Below are 7,478 nucleotides of genomic sequence, written 5' to 3' on the forward strand. Positions count from 1 at the left end.
GAAATTGTTAAATAGGTTAGCTTTGCTGCCTGGTGCAATGACCAGATTTCCTAGAATGTTCTGCAGAGGCCCCACATTATCCGGTACCTTCTTTTTACTGCCTATTTATTTAAAAAAGGACTTCTTGTTGTCCTTGGTCCAGGTATCTAGTCCCAGTTCCATCTCCACCTTGGCCTTCCTGACTGCCCCCCCTGCATCCCCGAGCAACCACAGCATAGTCCTCCCTGGTGATGGCCCATGCCTTCCATCGGGCATACGCCTCCTTTTTAGCTTGGAGACGTTCCCAGATGCTTTTGGTGAGCCACGGGGGCTTTTGCACCCTCTTGACCCCTTTGATCCATGTAGAGATTACCTCCCTTTGGGCTTGGAGGATCGTCTCCTTAAGGAACGAACACTCTTCTTGGACACCTGACTCCCCTCCCCTCCGGGACCTCAATGTCTCCCTGACTGTTCTCCTTACCTCATTGAAATCTGCCCTCCTGAAGTCCAGGGCTGCTGCCTTGCTGCAGGCCTTCACCACCTGGCGGTGGATGGTGAATTCCAGCAGGCGATGATCACTGTCACCCAGGTGGTCGCACACCCACAGCCCCCTCACCAGGTCATTGTGCGTGGCCAGCACCAGGTCCGACAAGGCATCTCCCCTGATAGGGCCGTGCACCTCCTAGGTTAGATAGAGTTCCTGTATCTCGGCTAGGAACCTACATGAGCGGTCAGACCTGGCTGACTGCTTAACCCAGCAGATGTCTGGAAAGTTCAGGTCACCCATGATGACCATGTCCTTTGACCTCACTACCTCCGTGAGCTGACTTAAGAATTCCCGGTCTAGCTCTTCCCCTTGGTTGGGTGGTCTGTAGTAGACCCCCACCGTTAAGTCCCTTTCCCCTCGACTTCCTTGTCTTATAACCCAGAGCACTTCAGAGTGCCCCTTCTCTGACCTCGTACTACTTGTTGAGGATGTGTATTTCTCCTTGATCTAGAGTGCCACACTCTTTCCTCCCTGTCCTATCCCTCCTGTACAGCCTATAGCCCTTGATATTCACTACCCAGTCATGCATTGGGTCCGACCACATTTCATTGAGCCCCACTATGTCTGGGTTGGTGTCAGCTAGCAGCAGGGTAAGTTCCTCCTGCTTGTTCCGGAGGATGATGTATCAGAGATGCTCTGTTCACCAGGGCACCTCTTGGGGTAACAAGGAACAACGGTCACAAACTGACAGAGAGCAGATTTAGGCTAGACATCAGGAAGAACTTCTTCATGGTAAGGGTGGCCGTAATTTGGAATGGGCTTCCAAGGGAGGTGGTGCTCTCCCCTACCTTGGGGGTCTTTAAGAGAAGGCTGGATAGGCATCTGGCTGGGGTCGTCTGACCCCAGCACTCTTTCCTGCCCAGGGAGAGGGTCAGACTCAATGATCTGTTGAAGTCCCTTCCGACCCTGGCATCTATGAATCTATGAAAAACACCATGGGAAAAAAAGTCCCCTCTAACTCAAGGATGGTGTAGGATGGTGCATTTATGTGTGTTAAAAAAATGTTGGAAGGAGACAGTAGTAGTCAGGTTGGAGACATTTATCATTGGAAGAACGCACCAGGGTGACATATCTAAGGAGGGTTTGAGAGTCTGAGAAGGATGAGTCAAAGATGCGTGTCCCTAGCAGGAAGAGGATTAAAGAATGGGAGAGAGTGGAATTCCAGGCCCCTGCATGGTGGGAAGGAGGTTTTATATGAAAATATGGAACAGGTTTGAGTGTTTCTGGAGGTGAGAGGGCTGATGATTATGATGGGTCTGGGCCTCAAGTCTCTGGAAGGGGTTGTACAGAAGGGGATTGGACTGCATGCCACTGGGGAGAGGATGGTTATGGGTTGTAAGTCATTGAGGAGGGAGAGCTGGCAGCTGAGAATTGAGCTGGTTGGATTCTGGCCACCCCATGCCTTGACATGGCTCTGGGGCAGGAAGAGCTTCATGCAGGAAACTCTGCCAAACCACCTTAATGAAAAGGCTAAAATTAGTGACTCTCCCAGCTGCTTGCTTGAAATGACAATGTTTTTATTAGTGCTAAAACAGAAAGAGAGTGAGAAGGAGTGTTGTGTAAAGTGTGCACTGGCCTTTGTGCCTGCTGCTGAGGGTGTGATCAACAACACCAGCTGGCAGCTCTCTGGTTAAGAAAAAGATAATACAGTCCTGTAGAATGCAATGTGAACAAGAGCGAGCAGAGCACTTGACGCAGGAAAAACAGCTGGCGAGGGACCCAGGCTGTCAAGGCACAAATTACAGTCAAAGCCAATAAGAATTTCCTCCTAATTCACAGGAAGTTCTCTCCATGACTGTCTCCAAAAGAAGTTCTCTCTGCCTGTCATTCTCTTTCCCTTAACACAAAAGCTTCCACCCTGGGCATGCAAGATCCTTGGTATTGTGCTGCACAGATACTCCCCTCCTTGAGCAGGTAATACAGATGTGCAATGCAGATACAACTGTGGAGTAAGGAGGAGAAAGTAAATTGTAGCAGGCCCCATTGACTTGAAAGTTTTGGTGGAACAGGCAATGTTTTGAGCAAGGAAACTAGCCTCTTGGCAAGATTCCCTGGCTGATGGCAGAGTGGATCAGAAACACACTGGTTCAGCAAGTGCCTCTTCCCTCTGATTCATTCCTCCTTTAATTATAACTTTAAAAACTGGGGGTTTCACTGCTAATAAAAGTGAACTAGACCCTAACAGCCTTTGTTAGTGCCTCACGTGTTGTAGGCAGGAGGTGGGCAAACTTCACTACCAATATCTGCCAATACACCTCAATCCTGTTCTTCAGCTAACTGCTGTGTTTGATAATTTGAACAAGTGATTTTGAACCAGGGTACTATGGTGTCCAGGGTTCTCACATAGCTGTACCAGTGCATGTTATCCAGTCTTGTGGCTCACTCTGCCGCAATAGCCCTGGGCTCCCCACACAGCTCTGACAATGTGTGGAACGAGACATCACCTGTAGAGTACAATCAACTGTGCTGCAGTGTCATGGCATAGTTGATAATGCTCCATAGATGTCTAGTGATATTGACCAATACCATGCCTCAATTTGGGACACATCTGTAAGTGGGGGGCATCCTCCTCCTGCAGATGCATCCCCCATGCTGGGGAACATGGGAATCTGTTCCAGGAGATTTGCCTGGTGTGCATGTACAAGCACAAACGGGGGAACTCCTATGGGATTTCCCCCGTCTGCACTTGTAGATGCACACCAGGGAAATCGGCTGCAGAAAGATTCCCCAAGCATGCATATCACTGATTCCCTCCAGGCTGGGGCAAAGCTCCAAATTTACCCACTTACACAGATGCACTCTGAAACCCCCAGGGATACATCAAGGTAAGCAGGGACACCTCAAATTTCCCTGATTACCAAGATGCATTCCTGGAGTTCCCTTGGATGAATCCAGGTAAGCAGGAAAAGCGAGGCAGGCACTGCCAAGGCTTTAGAGATCTGATGCTGCCCAGGATTTCCCAAGGTGCACAGAACTGGGCTCTTCAAGCCTTTGCAGCCCCTGCCCATAATCAAACAGGCATGGGCCATAATAAATCAGGCTAACTTTTCATTATCTTGTATCTTGGCCACAAATTTGCATATTTGTGACACAACAGAAGTTAGGGATGTCTGTTTACTTTCACTTTGTACCACCATAAAATTTTTCCTAACATCTGTTTCCATCCAATATATTTCAATTGTTCCCTGCTGCTACCCTTGCTACTCTCGTTCTACTGCCCACAGCTTTCTGATGCAACTCAGTTTGCACCTGCAGCATCGCCTTCTATTCCAAACTGGTGTTTCTCATAATTTGAGCAATATCTGTCAATCATGCCCAAACTGGGCATGTCCAAACTTTGCCATATACTTGCATATCCAAGGTGTCTGGGTGCCTTCTTCCCCAACTGGTATGAGGTAGATTTACGAAACCGTTTCTCCAAAGATGAGAGGCATTAGATGCTTGATGTAAGAACCACCACCCCTTCCTAAGACCCAGATGAGTGAGCTAGTGGTGTGATCTAGTGGAGAGGGGCACTAGCCTGGGAGCAATAAGTCTAATCCTTTCTCTGCTACTGATCTTCTATGTGACCTACGGCATTGCACTTCACCACACCAAACAAATTCTAGTTGGGTTGCTTAGTGTACTACTGGAGGGCACTCATACATACTAAGAAGGAGTTGTATAGAGTAGGCAAGCAGGTTGGGATCTGGATTTAAAATGCCGTGAAACACCCATAAGGAGTATCTTTAACCTGGCAATAACTTGAAAATAAAAGATGTTTTTTTATAAGTAAGCAAGTAAATAAATAAATGGAGAAGTAATTGTGCAGTCTTTAACTCAAGATAATGCCAGCATGAGCACAGGGCTAATTAAATGATTGATATGATTTCAGAAGGAAAACACACACGGTCTGGGCGGGCACAAGGTTATCTGTGTCATTTAATTAACCTGCATGCTGGAGAGGGATTCTCTGCTGTTATCTCTTGATCCCAGTTATGTGGTGTCTGCTGGGTTTTATTTTTTGGTTTAGTGTTTAGAGCCACTGTTTTCTAGAGATCAGTGAAGACTTCAGGGACTTTCACATGTTTGGAAAAAACTTTGAAGGGAAATGCCTGCTTTAACAAGGCTCTGCATAGGGACACTGACTGGGAGGCACTTGGGTGGGACCCATATATTATGTGTGGTAAGGATAGCCCCTGCCTTAGGGAAGAGAGCCCTGCCCACAGGAACACACAGGATCCTGGTACAAGTTCATCCAAAACAACCACATTTCCAGTAGCTAAATCTCTTCTTCTTTGGGGGAGTGGGACTAAAGGAGAGTGGGAAGAACTGCATCTCCCCCAAAGCTGCCTGGCCTGGATAAATATTTTCTTATCACTCCTTTCTTGGCTGTTGCATTAAGACCTTTCTCTTGCTTGACTCTGTTTTAACCTCTGGTTCTTGCTGTTTTGCTTCTGATTTCTACAGCACTACCAGTCTCTTGCACTCTTGCCTGGACCATCTCTACACCTTCATGGCTTCTGCCATCTACCCTGTGTTTCTCAAAACTCCAGTCCCCTTCAGGACCCGTTCTCTGGATCCTCTGCCTTCCATCTGCTTGTCTTTTGGCTCCCAGTTCCCTTCACCTCCCTGTCCAAACTGCTGATACAGCAGTGCCTGCTCACCTGGGAGGCACAACAGCCCGAGACAGAAGCAGTCAGCAGGAAGTAGGGGGCCTGACATACAGGTGGGAGACACTGGACAAGGCAACTGTCTCCCAGTAAAGCATGTACAAATTGAAAATAATCCCTACAAACTAGAATGTCTGACAAATAAATGATTGGCTCCTTTGCTCTCAGACTTAACAGAGATGTCAAAAAGTCATCTCTCCTTCTCAGAGGCCCTCCACCGTGCCTGCCCCCCCCATGGCAGGGAAGAGGCACAATGGCAGGAGGAATTCAGAGAGTTTGTTCTGGTGCAGCCCATCATGCTAATGCCTTTTGCTAGCATTGAATCCACATTATACAAAATAAATCAGGGATAGCAGTGGGCTTTAAAAATCTTGTCCTGGCCTCTCTCTCTTTGTCAGTCCTCGAGCTTTCTAAAACTCACTCCACATGGGCATGTTATGAGTCTGCATTTCTATTAAAGGTATTAAATAGCAATATAAATCATGAGAGCACTGAGTCTATATATAGAAGACAGGTATGCATGGAGATAGAGTTAAAGAAAGGGAGGAGATAGAGGCAAAGATGCAGAGCTATGGAAATGTTTCTTAGAAGCTTTTGACGGTACTTCTCTGTCTTTGTCAGGAGAAATCGGAACAGGTCTGAATGCTCATGTATAAAAGACTCCCTCTCCAGCTGAAGTTTTATCTGTGCATCCTTCCTTTAGTGCACCGAACAGAGCTTGGATTATATGGTTTATTTTTGTATTGTGTACACCCACCTGAGACATGCACAGCATAGTTCCCCCTCTCAATAAGTCTTAAAAATCAAAGCTTGCTTCAGTGACGTTGAAGCTGGAGAAGCGGGAGTTGGATGAGAGGCTGGTCTAGCAGAAGGCCTGTTTAAAAATGAATATGCTGACCTGGTTGGAATAAGGAAGAAATGATAGTGCTATAGGCTGCAAAGTAGCAGGGCAGAGAATACTTCAACTTGAAGAACTGAAAAGAAACTTTTGTTCTTGTTCTGAGACCTCTGAAAAATCTAGCCCCACTGGTGTCTGCAGGCAAGTTTGTGATAGTAACCTAACAGGGGCTCTGGGAAATAGCATTGTGAAAGAATATTTCAGGAAGCTTGAACATTAAAATAATAATAACGTAATCTAATGAATGATACTAGGGGAGACTGCTCACTCCTACCTTAGATAACCCAGAAAAACCTCCCAGCTGTGCCTGCAACAAGTTCCTGCAAGCCAATAACTGGCTGGTACAGCACAATGGAGCCACCAGTTTAGACTATAAGGTGCATTGAAGTGAAAGAAGTTTACAAATAAGGGTGGGCTCAGACCCCAGAGCCAGCTTCCCTACTGAGGAATTTGAGAAGAAGATGGGGTGCAGATCCAGATTTTGTAGTACAAGTCTCATCCACCTCGCTCTGTGGTCAGCTGTGCAACATGAGTGACCCTTTGACAGAGAGGGATTAGCCCAAATCTTCCAGTTGCCTCCATTTTCAGACAGTGTTTACAAGTAACATTTCTGAAGCTAGTTATTTATGCTACAGCAGTGCCTAGCCATCCCCACATAAGACCAGGCCCCAGTGGCTAGGGACAGACATTCAAAAAGCCTGAGCCTCTTCTGATTCAACCTTTGCAGGTTAGTCCCACCTACCTAAGCTGAATCAGTTTATAACTGTACAGACATCCCCTCTGTACTGAAAAAATGCACGCACATGCCTGCAGTGGCTCAGGATAGAAGCCAGAAGGCACTAAAGCAGCCATCCCTTTCTACAGTGCTGAGCTGAGGGGGGGCATGGCCAGGTCCCAGCAGGATGCGCTGAGGGGTCCCCCTCCCCACTTGTTGGTCAGTGAGGGAGCCAGCAGGGATTTCCACAGCATTTATCACCCCATCATCAAAACAAAAGGATCTCTCATTAGTTCAAGCCCTTCTTGAACAACTTTTTCCAAGGAAGGGAGGGAGGGACATCACCAGCTACCTGCTGATTAGCTCCAAAGAGCCCTAAGCCACTGTCCTTTGCCCCATCTCCCACAGCATAGACATAGCCAGCATGTGGTATGCTAGCTAATGCTGATAGGTGTCTGTGTAAGGCAGAGGGGAGCAGGGATCCCTGCTTGAGCAGGGAGTGGTGAGGAGTAGGGGATAACAGGAGGAAGCCAGGCAGATGCCCTGCACCTGCAGTTTCTGCTGGAGCTCTAGCCAGGGAGCAGAGGAGAGAAGCCAGCCCTTCTGGGCTGGAGCAGAGAGCAGAGCCCCACCCAGAGTTGCAGAGCATCTGGGATTCTGGGGGACTCTGATTTAACTTAAACCAGG

The sequence above is a fragment of the Gavialis gangeticus genome, unplaced genomic scaffold, assembly GCF_001723915.1.
Source record: "Gavialis gangeticus isolate Ggan-Ray unplaced genomic scaffold, GavGan_comp1, whole genome shotgun sequence".
In the NCBI taxonomy this organism is placed as follows: Eukaryota; Metazoa; Chordata; order Crocodylia; family Gavialidae; genus Gavialis; species Gavialis gangeticus.